At 39.2% G+C, this 15951-nt stretch overlaps 1 protein-coding gene across 4 annotated transcripts in view; it reads left to right on the forward strand.

Annotated features, from left to right (window-relative positions):
* The window catches only part of GPR160 (G protein-coupled receptor 160), a 43469-nt gene that overhangs the window by 24453 nt on the left and 3065 nt on the right, over positions 1 to 15951 (forward strand). For 2 of the 4 annotated variants that reach the window (XM_044251768.1, XM_044251770.1), the window contains 2 exons: positions 12326 to 12516; positions 13308 to 13411. The gene's annotated coding sequence lies outside the window, so the exon portion shown is untranslated. The remainder of the gene's footprint in view (positions 1 to 12325; positions 12517 to 13307; positions 13412 to 15951) is intronic. The other 2 variants (XM_044251769.1, XM_044251771.1) reach the window with 1 other exon arrangement.

The following is a 15951-nucleotide window of genomic DNA, read 5'->3' on the forward strand; positions in this document are numbered from 1 at the left end:
GGGATAAGGAAGGAGATGGGGCTTTCCTGAGTATTCTTTTATATATGGTTTTGACTTTAAACCATGTAAATATTTTTCATATTCAATTACATGAAATGAAAACAAAGCAAATCCTATAATTGAATGTACAAAGAGCAACTAATATAAACAAGTTGGTTACATAAACAAAGTAAAAAAAAAGATAGTTTGGTAACTTAAGACAGTGCTCTGACTGTACATGGTAGTGGGATATGTTGTAGGGACAAAAAGAGTGGGAAAGACATGTTGCTCTTTATTTCATTGTTAGTTATTGACAATGGTCCTGTGTATTAAGTCAGAAGCTATTTAATATGTATTTGAGTCGGGTGCCTGGGTGGCTCAGTAGGTTAAAGCCTTTGCCTTTGGCTCAGGTCTTGATCCCAGGGTCCTGGGATGGAGCCCTCCGTTGGGCTCTCTGCTCAGCAGGGAGCCTGCTTCTCTGCCTACTTGTGATCTCTGTCAAATAAATAAATAAATCTTTTTTAAAAAAATCTATGTATTAGAGCCAGGATAATAAATAAATCAACATACTAATGTGATTGGGAACAAGGTTCTAACTTTGGGAGAAGGGAGATAAAAATATGGAATGAGATGGGGCGCCTGGGTGGCTCAGTTGGTTAAGCAGCTGACGTCGGCTCAGGTCATGATCTCAGCGTCCTGGTATCGAGTCCCACATGGGGCTCCTTGCTCGGCAGGGAGCCTGCTTCTCCCTCTGCCTCTGCCTGCCTCTCTGTCTGCCTGTGCTTGCTCTCTCTCCCTCTCTCTCTGACAAATAAATAAAATCTTTAAAAAAAAAAAAATGAGGTAAAGTGAAAGGAAGAATCATGTGATGTTAGCTTTGAATTGGAGGTTATCAGTATAAACTCTTGATAAAAAAAAAAATTAATTTCCAGCCCCATCTACTGAAAGGGCCTAGACACAGTGACACCTCAGTGTAACATGTACCTTGAGCTCAGTTGTTGCTTTCTAAATACCATTTTTTCAATAAAAGGTAGGGTTCCTTGAAAAAAATGACTCTGGGTCGACAGAAGTTCAAGGTGCCATAAAGCAAACAAGCACTTTTAGAGACTGGACCTGTCAAGAGGATACAGGAGCTAGCTTGAAGGAACTCTGACAAGAGGAATTTGGGGAAAAAATAAGGCATTCAAAAGAATAATGATGGTGCTAGATTATAACACACTGCATAAAAAATCAAAATATATTTCCTGGATAAGAAAAAAACCTGCCAGTTCATGAAAGCAGAGTGAATCCTGGAATTAGAAAAATCATTGTTTTCCCAGTATGGTAATTGATTCAGGCAAGGATGATAAATGGATGATAAACCATGAGATGAAACTATGTTGCAGAACAGCATAGTCTAACAGTCTCAGGGAGAAGGTACCCCTGAGGCAGAGAAGTATGGCACACACCTCAATCAAATGATATAGCTTCACATGAGCAGTAAGAAGGCAAACTGATATAATGGGATACAGAATCTAGATAATATTTCTGTGAAAAATGTTTATGCTGAGGACAGTTACTATAAGAGGCCATCAGCATCCTGACTCAAGACATAAAAAATGGGATGCCTGTGTGGGCATGGGTTAAGCCTCTGCCTCTGGCTCAGGTCATGATTTCAGGGTCCAGAGATCGAGTCCCACATCAGGCTCTCTGCTCAGCAGGGAGCCTGCTTCCTCCTCTCTCTCTCTGCCTGCCTCCCTGTCTACCTGTGATCTCTGCCAAATAAATAAATTTCTACAAAAAAAAAAAAAAAGACATAAAAAATGTTGGAGAACGGTGTGCCCTAAAAATAGGTGAACTACAGACTTCTGTTTTAAAGTAAAATTTCCTTATTTTCACTTTCAGATATAACCTTAATTTTTACCCAAGTAATGAAGGTGCATGTTCAAAAGGATTACCTAATTGGGTCAGCACTTTAAAAAAAAAAAAAAGAAAGAAAAAAGTCCCCTTTTCCTGCCTGCTCCTCACAGGCAACTTCAGTTCCTTTTGCTGATGGTATTGACCTTCACACCTCTGGTGACTTGCTCACTACACATTCGGCGTTTCTCACTTCCAGGATTAGCTGTTTACTTCCCAAAGGGAAGGTGATCACCCAGGCCTCTCCGTCTTGCTGGGAAGCCCCACTACCACCATCGCTATATCCGTGCACTCTTCGAGGCCCCGTGCTATCGGTATCACTGGTGATATTGGTATCACCAAGCATGTTTAGAACAGTATCCAGTGTTAACGTAAGCAGGACTCTGCAAAAACCATCCATAGCTAGTCAGTGTTGTTGTTTATTACAGTTGCATTTCCTTTCCTGAACATTTTTGTTTTCCTTTTGTCTTTTTTATTTCTTTATATTTATTACTAATTCAACCATAAACTCTTCCCTATTCTGTAAATCTCTTCAGGTACACTAAAAAAGATGGAAGGTTCATCTTATAGAAATTTCTCCCACAGCCATATGCCCTGCTAATTTAGATGGTATGATGTACACAAAAATGTATATAGCTCACTGGACTACAAGGTAAACACCCTTGTAACTGCCACTCAGATAAAGAACTAGGCCTCTGCCCCATACAGCCCTTCTGTGTGATGTCTCCATCCCCAGCTCCTCTCCCCCAAAGTAGCATGGCTCATAGAATAGTCACTTTCTTGTATTTCTGAAAGATCATTTTATCACCCAAATGTGTATCCCTGCAGACTTCAGTCTTACTCTTTTAAAAAAATTATTTCAGTTTTTTTTTTTAAATAGTCATCCCAACATGGGCTTCGAACTCATAACCCTGAGATAAAACCTAAACTGACATTAAGAGTTGGACACCCAAACGACTGAGCTACGCAGGTGCCTCTGAGATGTCTTAAGTCTCTTTTTTGCTCTGTAGATTACTTCTCCGTTCCCCATTCCCCTGTTCTTCTGTTGAAGAACTGAACCGTTTGACCTTCAGAATTTTCCACAGTGTGACTTTTGCTGATTACATGTTCATAGTACCACCCATTAGGTCCCTCTGTCCTCTATTTCTTTCCTTTTTTAAAAACAGCTTTATTGAGGCACCTGGGTCGCTCAGTCATAAAGCATCTGCCTTTTGCTCAAGTCATGATCCCAGGGTGCTGAGATCAAGCCCCGTGTTGCCTGCTTCTCCCTCTCCCACTTCCCTTGCTTGTGTTCCCTTTTTCGCTGTATCTTTTCTCTGTCAAATAAATAAATAAAATCTTTTTTTAAAAATCAGCTTTATTGAAGTATAACTAATATACAATAACATACTTACTTGTACTCGTTTGATACCTTATGCCATAGTCTGCACCCACGAGAAGAAAATAAATACTGCTATCGCCCCCCCAAAAGTTCCTTATACCCTTTTGTAATTTCTCCCTGTTGCCCCTCCCTGTTTCCTTTGCAACCGAGGATCTGCTTTCCTTATTATAGGCAAGTTTGCATTTTTTAAGATTTTATATAAATGGAATCATGCAGTGTGCATTCTTTTTCTTTTGCCCTGGCCTCTTTCGTTCAGCATAATGATTTTGAGATTATCCCTGTTGCAAATTTTGGTACTTTCTTCCTTTTTTATTGCTGAGTGATATTCCATTGTGTGGATAGACTGCTGTTCGTCCATTCAGTCGTTGATAGAAATTTGGACTGCTTTCAGTTTGGGTCCTCTGTACTTCTTTCAGATTGGCAGCTGATCTGGAGATTTTGACCAGACTCAGCGTCAGTCTACAGGAGACACAGAATGTCTGGGTTCTCTCCTGTTGGGAGATGATAGCAATAGTTGCTTAAGGTTTACACCTGTTAATTCATGGGTGGGAGGCTGGGGAGGAAGGGCTGGTTGCAGAATGATGGAATTCTAAGTCTGCAATTTATTTCTCATTTTAATTTATTTCTCATTTCTCATTTTTAAGTTGGAACACTCTTTAAAGCGCTACTTTTTGGAAGAGGGTGGTGTGGTATGGACATTGGGGAGGATATGCGCTATGGTGAGTGCTGTGAAGTGTGTAAACCTGGCAATTTACAGACCTGTACCCCTGGGGCTAAAAATACATTATATGTTTATAAAAATTTTTAAAAATTTTAATTTAAAAAATAATAAATAAGTAAATAAAGCGCTACTTTGCCTCATCTGCTACTTGGTTGTCCAGTGGTACATCTCCTATGGGGTAGGGTAAATGTTTTATTCTTTCCCTTAATTTACCTGTTTTTAAGATATCCACCCCAGCTCTCATTTCTTTGAATGAAACCTGTTGTTTTTATTTTTCTGTTGGAAAAACTGGTAATCTCTTTGTTGCCATTGTTTTGAAATTTCCAAGGATGTCTGTTTTCTTCCATCAAGGTGGGCACTTATAGACTCTAAGTCTTGAAAAACCACTTCTAGAAAATGCTGGAGTCTTTGATTTCTTCCCCTCCTGTTGGTTCTTTTTCTATGACACCCATTATTGAGATTTTGCACCTGCTGGGCTGGTTCTCTCACGTTGCTCTTTATCTTTTTCTAAATTTTTTTGGGAATTTCCTGAATTTTCCAAGTTTTATGTTCAGCTTATCATTTCTGCCATGATCATATTTTTACTTTCCAAGAGTACTTTCTCGTTTTCTGTTATTTTAAATAGTCTCTCTTCTTGTTTCATGGATGTAGTATTTCCTTCCTGAAAACAGTGAGTTTCTAAATCAAGTTTTCTCCTAATGTTGAATGCATCTCTTTCCTCCAAGTTGTCTATTTCTTCTTGTGGGTTTGACTTTGAGATTTTCTTTGAATGTCTGATGATCTTTGGATATGTAGTTCATATTGATCAATAGGGCATTATCTAGGCTATTTCCTTAGGGAAGACTCAAGGTCAGTATCGTTAGATATTTTTGTGATAATGGTATTCAAAAATCCAAGTGGGGAAAAGAAGACTGGAGAGGTCTCAACTTTTAATATGTGTGTTTTTCCTTGATCTCCCTCTTTTTCAGCATGGTATCCCTCCATTTTCAAGTCTTTCCAGAGTTCAGCCGGAGACCACCTAAATTTTACTCTTGCGGGAGGAGAAAACCTCTTATTCCATGGAGAGGCAGTCATCTGTTGCACTGAGACTGGGAAGGGATCTGGGATCTAATTGTTTGTCTAATTTGCATGTAATCCTGTTTTTAGCCCCACCTTTGCATCCCTTTCCAAACTGACCTGAGCCAGCAATTCCTGAGCATTTTGCAGGCTCTGAGGTAGAAATTAGGTTGCACTGTGCCTGCTCACCTGCTAGCTTTCTTCAGTCTATTATCAGTATGTGTGGTTCATTTGGGGATTTTATTAAAAATGCAGATTGAGAGATGCCTGATGGTTAAACTCCTGCCTTTGGCTCAGGTTATGAGCCCAGGGTCCTAGGAATGAGCCCCACATTGGGCTCCCAGCTTGGCCAGGAGTCTGTTTCTCCCTCTGTTTCTCCCTCTCCCTCCGCCTCTCCCCCTGCTTGTGCTGTCTCTCGAATGAATAAAATCTTTTTAAAAATAAATAAATGAAAATGCAGATTGATTCAGTAGGTCCACATTGGAGCCTGAAATTTTGTATTTATAACAAGTTCCTAGGTGATGCTGATGCCCCTGCCTCTCAGACCACACTGCATGTGGCAGGATGCTGTCATTCAACACTTGGCCATTCATTTTCCAGCCTCTGGACTGTTTTTGTGATTTTTTTCCCCCTGGTGTCTGCTATAAATTCTTTCATCGTTGGAAGTTTTTGTCTTTAAAAAATTGATGAAAAATTTCAGACATACCTACAAAGAAACAGAATAACCATTAATTAACCTGTGGTCAGTCTTGCCCCATCTATACTCCCATCAACTCCCTCCCCAGCCAGACACATATTCTGTTATTTTGAAGCAAATTCCAGAGAATATTGCTCATCTGTAAATAATTCAGTATGTAGTTTTACAGGTTTTGAATTACCATAGAAGTTGTTTAGGGCTGCCACCATGTCCTTGCATGATCTTTCCTCTCTGTGCACCCAGCCCTGGTATCTCTTGTGTGCATCCAAATCTCCTTCTTATAAGGATACCAGTCAGATTGGATTAGGTAACCCCCCAAAGGTGGCCTCATTTCATTTTAATTATCTCTTTAAAGGCCTTATATTCAAATACAGTCACATTCTGAGATACTAGAGATTAGGGCTTCAACATAAGAATTTGGGGGACCACAGTTCAGCTATCGCAAAATACCATTATAATGCTAAAAATTAATAACTCATTAATACCCTCAAATTTCTAGGCAGTATTCTAATTTCCAGTTGTCTTATAAATGTAATTCTTTTTTAAAGATTTTATTTATTTATTAGAGCAAGACAGCGGACACAAGAAGGAGAAGCAGCAGGGAGAGGGAGAAGCAGGCTCCCCGCTGAGCAGAGAGATGGATGTGGGACTCCATCCCAGGACCCTGGGATCATGACCTGAGCCCAAGGCAGACGCTCAACCAACTGAGCCACCCCGGTACCCCATAAATGTACTTGTTTGTTTTGTTGAATTCAGATAAGTCTTACACATTGCACTTAGTTGATGTATTTGAAGTCTCATTTAATCATTTGTTATTGATACAGTTTGTTGAACATACAAGTTGTTTGTCCCAGAGAGTTGACCTCCATCTGGATTTTGCTTACTGTGTCTCCTGGGGCTATGTAACTTGTTCTTTCGTCCTCTGTTTTTTTGTAAGTAAGTAGTTGAATCTGCAGGCTTGGTCAGGTTCTATTTTCAGCAAGTCTACTTTCTAGATAGTGGTACATCCTTCCTTCTCTTCCTTTGGTTGGTAGTAGCTACTGATGATCATTGGCTACCTCCATTAATACATCAGGAGTTACAGAATGGTGATTTTCAAATTTTATTATTCCTTATTCATTTATTAGCGTGCTTCTATAAAAGTAAACATCCCCTCACTATTCTGTCACCTAGTGGTACAGTTAGTTTAAAAATAAAAAAGAAGGGGGCACCTGGATGGCTCAGTGGGTTAAAACCTCTGCCTGTGGTTCAGGTCATGATCTCAGGGTCCTGGGATCGAGCCCCGAATCGGGCTCTCTGCACTGCGGGGAGCCTGCTTCTTTCCCACCCCCCACCTGCCTCTCTGCCTACTTGTGATCTCTCTCTCTGTCAAATAAATCTTTAAAAAAAAAAAAAAGAAAAGAAAAGAAAAGAAAAGGCAGGAAAAAATACCTGTTTCCTATTTTTACCAGTTTAAAAACATAGTGACTTGTTTCCCTCGTGTCCTCACGTGACAAATTAGGTTTGTTTATTTGTTTTAGAATCAGGTACAGACTCAATTTACTGTTAGTTTTGTGGCATTATGAGAGCAAGTAGAGGTAATTGCATTTGTTCAAACTGCCATCTTTCATTGGAAGTCATGTCATAATTTATATACCCAATTTCTTATTGTTGGATATTTAAATGAATTCTGGGCTTTCACTTGTATATCCAGTACTGTGAGATGGCCATCCTTAAAAATAAATCCACTCATTTTCAGGGTACAGTTTGAATTTTGAAAAACATATTCTTTTGTTGAACCACCACCTCAATCCAAATATAGAACATTTGCATCTCTACAGAAAGTTCCCTGGTGCCCCTTTGCCCCAGCCTGGCCCCACATTTCCACGGACAGTCTGCCTGGCTCATGGATTTCTTTTGCTATTCTGGAATTCCATGGAATCTTGCCATCTGTACTCTTTTGTGTCAGGTTCTTTTCATTCAGTACATTTCTGAGATCTATGCCTGTGCAGCATATATTCTTTTTATTCATTCCTTCTTATTGCTGAGAAGTACATTATATGGGTACACTACAATTTGTTTATTCATCCTCCTATTGGTGGACATATGAAACATTTCCAGATTGAACCCATGGTGAACAAAGCTGCTACACACATTGGTGTGCACATTCTCTGGACATCTCTTTTCATTTCTCTTGGGTAAATAGCTAGGAGTGGGATTACTGGATGAAATGGTAATTGCATGTTTAACATTGTCAGAAAGCTCCAGAGTGCTTGAGCAGTGTTTGAGTGGTCTGGTCATTCTGCTTCCTGGCCCCACACATCCGGGCAGTCTTCTCAATGTTGCTGTTGTAGTGGTGTGTGGAAGCAGCGCATTGTGGTTTGCGTTTGCATTTGTGTCTGCTCAGTGTGTCTGTTTAAATCTTTTGCCCATTTTGCTAATGGACTAATTATCTTACTGAGTTTAAGAGTCCTTTCACATTCTGGATTCAAGTCATTGGTCTCATATTTATTGTATTTTCTCCCAGTCTGTAGCTTTCCTTTTCTTCTTCTTATAACTATGCTTTTAAAGAGAAGCATTTCTTTTTTAACAAGCCCGCCTTTTCAATGTATGTGTGGATGTCCTAAGAAAAGCTTTGCCTACTGGAGTGGATTGTCTAGGATCCCCCCAAAATCCACGTCCACCTGGAATGCGGCCGTTTTTGGAAATGTTTTTTTTGCAGATATAATTAAGGGGAGGTCATGTAAGATTAAATTAAGGTGGACCCTAAATCCAGTAGTGTCCTTACAGAAAGAGGAGAGGACACAGAGAGACACCGCAGAAGGCCCTGGAGAGACAGACAGAGGCAGAGGTGGGTGGTGTCCCGCCACAGGCCACGGAGTGCCAGCAGCCAGCAGAAGCTGCAAGAGGTGGGGAAGGATTCTCCTCCAGGGCTTCAAAGGGAATGTGTCTTGGCTGATACTTTGGTCTTCGGGCTGCTAGAACTGTGAGAATAAATTCCTGTTGTTTTGAGCCACCCGGTGGTTAATTTGTTATGGCAAGCTGAGAAATTGAATACACCTGCCCAGGGCCACAAAGATTTTCTTTTTTCTTCCAGATATTTTGATTTCATTTCTACATTTTTAAGGGTTTTTTTAAAAAAATTTTTAAGTGTTTTAAAGTTTTTATTTAAATTCCAGCTAGTTACTGCGGTATAGTAATAGTTTCGGGTGTGCAGTACAGTGATTCAGCACTTCCAACAACATCCACTGCTCATCACAAGTGCACGCTTTTATCCCCGTCACGTTTCACCCATCCCCCTGCCCCCCCACACATTTAGTCTTATCAGTTTTGAGTTTATTTTGGGTACAATGCGATGTAATTTTTCCCATATGGATATCCACTCTCCAGCATCATTTTTAGAAGAGGCTGTTCTTTCCCCCATTGAATTACCTTCCTTTTAAAAATCAAGTGACCATAAATATGTGGATTTATTTCTGAATCCTCTTCTGTTATTACATTAATTTATAGGACTATCTTATGCTGATAGCATCCTCTTCCTTCTGTACCCTTATAACCAGGTCTTAAAATCAGGTAGTAGAAGTCCTCCAGCTCTGTTCTTAAAAAACTGGCTCTACTCAGTCCTTTGCATTTCCATATAAGTTGTAGAATCAGCTTGCCACTTTCAACAACAAAAAGATATACTGAGTCTTCCAACCCATGGTATAGATCTTCTTTGATTTAGATCTTTGATTTCTTTCTGTATTGTTTAAATTTTTAAATATTGTTTAATTTTCAGGATACTGGGCTTGCGTGAGTTTTGTCAAATTTATCCCAAAATGTTTCCTATTTTTAATGCTAATAAAATTTTCTAATTTCATTTTTCAGTTGTTTATTACTAGTGTCTAGAAATAAGATTTTTTAAAAACCTGCAACCTGGCTGCCTGGGTGGCTCAGTTGGTTAAGCGCAGCTTTCAGCTCAGGTCATGATCCCAGGGTGCTGGGATTGAGTCCCGCATCAGGCTCCCAGCTCTGCAGAGAGCCTGCTTCTCCCTCTCCCTGTCACTGTGCCTACTTGTGCTATCTCTCTGTCAAATAAATAAATAAAATCTTAAAAAAAAAAAAACAAGAACCTGCAGGCTTGCTAAATTTACTTGTTACTTTTAGTAGCTTTATTATAGACTCTTTAGATTTTCTAAGTACATGATCCATGATTACAGTTTTACTTCTTTCTTTCAAATCTTCCGGCCCTTTATTTCCTCTTAAGGCCTTATTGCACTGGATAGGGTTTCCAAAAAACTGTTGAGTGTAGGGTGGATCTTGGAGGGGGAAATGGCCACTCTTTCATCACTAAGCATGAGGTTAGGTGTAGGTTTTAGGTTTTTCGTAGCTGCTTTTTATCTGGTTGGCAAGTTCCCTCTTACTGTTTGTTTGTGGAGGTTTTAATCATGTTGGATTTTGTCAAATGCTTTATCTGTGTCGATTCAGATGATCATTACAGTTTTTCTCTTTAGTTTTCTTAAAATGTTTTTGCTTTTAGTATCAGGGTGATTCTGATCTTGTAAAAGAAGTTAGGAGGTATTTCTGTCTTCTGTTTCTTCCTTAAATGTTTAGTAGAATTCATCTAGAGTGAGCCTAGAACCTTTGCGGGAAGGTTTGTGGGAACCTAGAACCTTTGTGGGAAGGTTTTTAAGTCCAAAATCACTTTCTTTATAGAGATCGTTAGGGATATTTTTTAATGCGATTTGGTCCTTTCAGAAATTTATGTTCCGGGGCCCCTGGGTGGCTCAGTGGGTTAAAGCCTCTGCCTTCAGCTCAGGTCATGATCCCCTAATCAGTCTCTCCTCAGCGGGAAGCCCGCTTCCTCCTCTCTCTCTCTCTGCCTGTCTCTTCACCTACTTGAGATCTCTGTCAAATAAATAAAATCTTTAAAAAAAAAAAAAGAAATTTATGTTCCATGACAGTTATTAAAATTATTCATAGCAGTCCTTATTATCCTTTCAGTGTTTGTATGATGTGTTGTGAGGTCCTCTCTTTCCTAGTTTTAGTAGGTTCTTGCTTTGTTTGGCTGAAGTTTTATCAATTCATTGTTGTTGATGTTGTTGTTGTTGTTCCAAAGAACTAACTTTTGGTTCACTGGTTGTTCTGTTTGTTTTATAAACTTCATTGTTTTCTGCTCTTAGAGCCTTCCTTTAGTTTACTTTGGGTTTAATTCATTCCTTTTTTAAGGTGGAAACTTAGGTCAGTGACTTGAGACCTTCTTTTCCAATACAGACAAATATAAAGAAAATCACAACAAAACAATGCAAAACCAGTTCATGTATTGGGAATTAACACTGAATTTTTATTTTACCAATTTTCTGACATTTGCACTGTTGCTTTTCAAAGTTGTTTTCTACTATAGCTTTTTAAATTTGATAATAATACATGCTGTTAAAAATTTCAAGTTCTGTGGAAATGTGAGGATAGGCAGTAAGAAATAATCACAAAATCCTTGCAGCTTAATATGACAGATTTTTCTCACTTACACCATACATCCACTGTGAGTCATCAAGGCTTTGCTCCACACAGTCACTCAAGGACCCAGGTTAAAGCCTCCACCTTCTCAAGCTGTACCACCTGGAACACATGGCCACTCTATTAGCTGTGGCAGGAGAAGAGAACACTGAAGAGGCTTCTCCTCTGCAATTAAATGCTTGAACCTCATAACCCTTTGGCTGGAAATACCCACATCATGGGCCCACCTAATTTTAAGGGTCAAGAAACTGAAATCTCCCTGTGTGCCTAGAAGCAGAGAAGTAGGTAGGAGTGAGCACTGTAATTCTATACTCCAGGAAAATGAGAGCATCTGTCATTCTACTCTGAGATAATCCTTACTTCCTGTCTTCCTTCCTGGCCTAGATGACCTTCCTTCCTCATGACCAGCCTTATATTTGGGGTTGGTGGGAATTACTGCTGTAATCTGACTAATCATTGATTCATATTTTATTGTGTTCTACCTTTGAAACTCTTACGTGATTTTTACCAGTATATGAATGAGACTTGGAAAAGGGCAAATCAAGAATTCTTTGCTAGCTTTCTTAACAACATGGAAATTTCAAGTTTCTTTGTAAAACCTTGCTTTAGAGTATCTCTGAAAGACAGGCAAGTAAGTGGTAACCATGGTTTTACCTAGGGAGGGAACCGAACTGGATAGTGAGGAGTTTGGGGGTAAAAGGGTGTTGAAAGAGCAGGCAGGATGAATTTTCACAGCATATAATTCTATAACTTGACTTTTATACCATGTAAATTGTTTTACCTATTTTAAAAAACAAGTTAAATAAAAACCAGTTTCCTATATTTTAACTTTCTATATTGAATTTCATTATACTATAAATGAATGAAAACATGTTTCTTTAAAAGTTATCAGAGTTGAGGGACATTTTGTTTTTTTAACTGAACTTTGACATACCAAGCAAGGACTGTATTTTGAAAAGTTTATGTACACTTACCTTTTGAAGGAATAAAATTACATCATCCACATAGATTAGTTACAGTCCTTCGGGTGTCAGTAATCAACACAGTTACTTTTATTTGGAATGTCACCTTTTCAGAATTTTTTCACATATATAAATTGGGTCCCTTTCTTCATTTCCAGTTGTGAGTCAAGCCATAATGTCACTTACTGAAGAATAAGAGCTTTGAATTCAGACCTGAGCTTGAACTTCAGCTCCAACATTTATCAGTCATCTGCCCTCAGGAAATGTGCTTATTTACCCCTGCATCTGTTTCCTCATGGGGAAAAATATTTACCTTTTGGGGATTTTTGTAAAGGTGATTAGATAAAAGGTATGTAAACCCCTGAACAAGGCTCAGTACATGATTTCTACTGTAGGTTTTCTCCATTCATTGGGATCAGGGAATCTAGTTGCAGTACTAATTCTATTTTCTGTACAAGAGTAGACCAGAATGTTAGCTCTGCTCCTCTTTAACTACTTGTGTTTAATGCAAACGGTTCTGTCAGACTTCTGAGACGTATAATACAGCTCTTTGATTGTAATAGTATGTATTTTTATTCTCGAGCTCTCATCATGTAACACAGGACTTTGCAAAAGCTGCGTGATGTGTGATACCACAGCTGGTAGAGAGGAGACATTCAGCTCCTGCTATTGAGCTGAACACCAAAGCAGCTTGTGAAATGTAAAAAATGGCCCCTGCTCACTAAATTTTTCCTTTTGGGAAAATAAAATAATTTTTCATTAAAAAAAAATGTTACTAAAAAAAAAAAAATGTTACTTAATGTTATATGGCACTAGTGTCAAAAGGTCCTGAAACCAAATAGTTTGAGAACCACTAGTTTAGACTCTGAAGCCTAAGGGCAGAAACTGCAATGCCAGCAAGACTTGTTTAAATAGATGCCATGTGATATGTACCCATGTCTCGGGGTCTTTGGGGGCTTCCACCTAAATGTATCCCATCTTCCTATCCCTGGAAAAAAAGAATATAAGCAGTTAATGACTGGCTTTAATCCCTCAGAAAGTTAGTTTTTCTAAGCAGAGAGTTGGAGCCAGTTAGTTACACTGAATCCCACAGTGGCTGCTCTTAATGGTGGTTGTTTATGTTTTCTCTCTTTCACGCAGAGCTTAGTCACATGGCATCTGGAATGCCACGTACCAAAATCAAGATCCCTAAAGGAAGTAAAACTGAGATTATCAGCCAAGAAGGACCTACTGGAGAAAGCACAGTAAGTAAAGCATTGTATGTTGTCAAGAATTGTCTGTTTGTTTGTTTTAAAGATTTTATTTATTTGACAGAGAGAGACAGATTACAAGTGTGGGGGGGAGCTCTCGAAGGGGAAGCAGGCTCCCTGCTGAGCAGAGAGCTGGATGCGGGCCTCTATCCCAGCACCCTGAGATCATGACCTGAGCTGAAGGCAGAGGCTTAACCCACTGAGCCACCCAGGCACCCTATGTTTGTTTTTTAAAAGATTTTATTTATTTACTTATTTGTCAGAGCACAAGTAGGCAGAGTGGCAGGCAGAGGCAGAGAGAGAAGCAGGCTCCCCACTCAGCAAGGATCCCACTGTGGGACTCAATCCCAGGATCATGACCTGAGCCCAAGGCAGCAGCTTAACTGACTGAGCGACCGGGGCATCTAATTGGGGTTTTTTTGGTTGTATTTGATTTGATTTGAGAAAGAGCTCGAGTAGGGGGAGGGGCAAAGGGAGAGGGACAAGCAGAGTCCCTGCTGAGCTCAACATGGGGCCACAGGGCTCACTCAATCCCATGAACCTGAGATCATGCCCTGAGCCGAAATCAAGAGTCGGATGCTTAACCGACTGAGCCACCCAGGTACCCCTGGGCTTTCAATAGGAGTCTGGACAAGGGATTAGTGAAAAAAAAAATCATGGTATTCACGTTGTATATGAAACACACGAGTTGATTCATACATAGTTTAAAAAAATCATTCAGGAAAAGAGCCATATCTTATAAATCTCTGGATCCCTGCAGTTAATGTGAACATTTTTCAAGGGAAAATTCAATACAGGTAGCCTATCAAAGGATATTTTTGTCTTGTCTCAGGAGGTTGTTTAAAGAACAAAATACTGGAATTTTGAGTACTTTCAGTGGACTATAGGGGAAGTGTGGCATAAAATTGGTATCATGAAAAAGTTTTGATTGGTTCCCAGGATCACAATATTCAGGAGCCAGTGTAAAATGACTAGAACCTCATGTTCCGATATCCTTCCTTATGATGGCTCTTTACTGCTTCAAGTTGCAGAGCTTCCCAAGGCCTTTCCCACCTCAGCTCTAGTTTCTTACAGCCTTCTGGTTCCCTTACACATTCCATTTCAAACTTGTCTTCATTCTTCCACTCCTCTTCTAAAGAGGTTCCTGGCTGGTGTCTTAGTGGCTATAGCTGATCATCCTTCTCCCCAGTTACTTTCTTCATCCAGGGACAAGCCTGCTTTTCTGTCCTTGCAGTTGGCCCCTGAGAGCCAGTGAGGAAATGGAAAACTCTGGAAATATCCCTTCGTTGCTGACCACTTAAACAGGATTCCTTAGCTTTATTTAATTTCAGATGAGTTACAAAGGATAAAATCATTTTATACAGATAATTCTCTTTTATCCTAAAGATATCTTTTTAGATGGGTCTTTATAAGTATGAACCTACTCTATTTACCTTCTTCACACCCCTTCTAAACCAATATTGGCTATTTAAAGCAGCCTGTTTTTTTTCTTGACACAAGGAAGACTTCATTTATTTATTCCGTCTGGGCTTCCTTATCCAGACACCACGACTTATAAAAGCCAGTGGCATTTATCAAGATGGTAGCCATGAGTCTATGCCTTTTTACATCAAATCTGAATGGAACTTTTTGGGAAAGTATCAACTATATATGAACTATATACCTACAAAAGCTTGTTTCATTGGTTCTTTTATAGTTATGAAAATAGGTATTAACTGATTTTTTTATAACTCTTTACATATATACACATTTGTGTGTATAAATACATAATTTGTGTACCTTAGTCAGCTTATGACATTGGCAGTATTTAAAGGAAAAATTATTCATGACCCTTGTTAAAGAACAGTAAAACAGACTTTAGACTTTACCCAGGACCTTTACGATGGGATTTTGCAGTCGGGTAGAAAGACTGGGCTCAACTCTGAATACAATGAGGAATAGTGGGAACAAGGAACCAAGGAACAAGGTGGAGGTTAGTTGGTGGAATATTACTGAGGAAACATCAGGGATAATAAGGGATTCTTGCTAAAGGCAGGACACGGTGATAGGTCATCATTGGAAGATGGTGCAGGATAAGGAACCCAGTCAGATATTGTTGAAGGACATCAGATCCTGAGGATAAGAGTCTGGCTAACCTCTCTTAGCAAGATTCTTGCTAAAGTTGGACAAGGAAAAGATGAGCCCAAAAGCTCAAAAAATCAGTTGAACTCTCTTCTCAACATGGAAAGACTATCAAGTTAGAGTTCAGTCTGTCAAGAGAACAGATAACCTTCCCTCACACTAATCTTCTTTACCCTCAGGCATTATCCTCAACTACTTCCTTGAAATTATTTAAATCATCATTTTTCTGGTTTTAGGCAAATCCAGTTTGTTTTACTTTTCAGACTTAATATTCCCTTACTAACTTTTTTACTTGAAGTTTGAGAAATTTGAAGAAATCTCTAACACTACATTAGTAACTCAGTGTGTACCCTTAGTTTTTTTCTGTACATGTATAATGTCTTAATAATTAAATGTTGCTACGTAATTTGGTG

The sequence above is a fragment of the Neovison vison genome, chromosome 6 (assembly GCF_020171115.1).
Source record: "Neovison vison isolate M4711 chromosome 6, ASM_NN_V1, whole genome shotgun sequence".
NCBI classification, from domain to species: Eukaryota; Metazoa; Chordata; class Mammalia; order Carnivora; family Mustelidae; genus Neogale; species Neogale vison.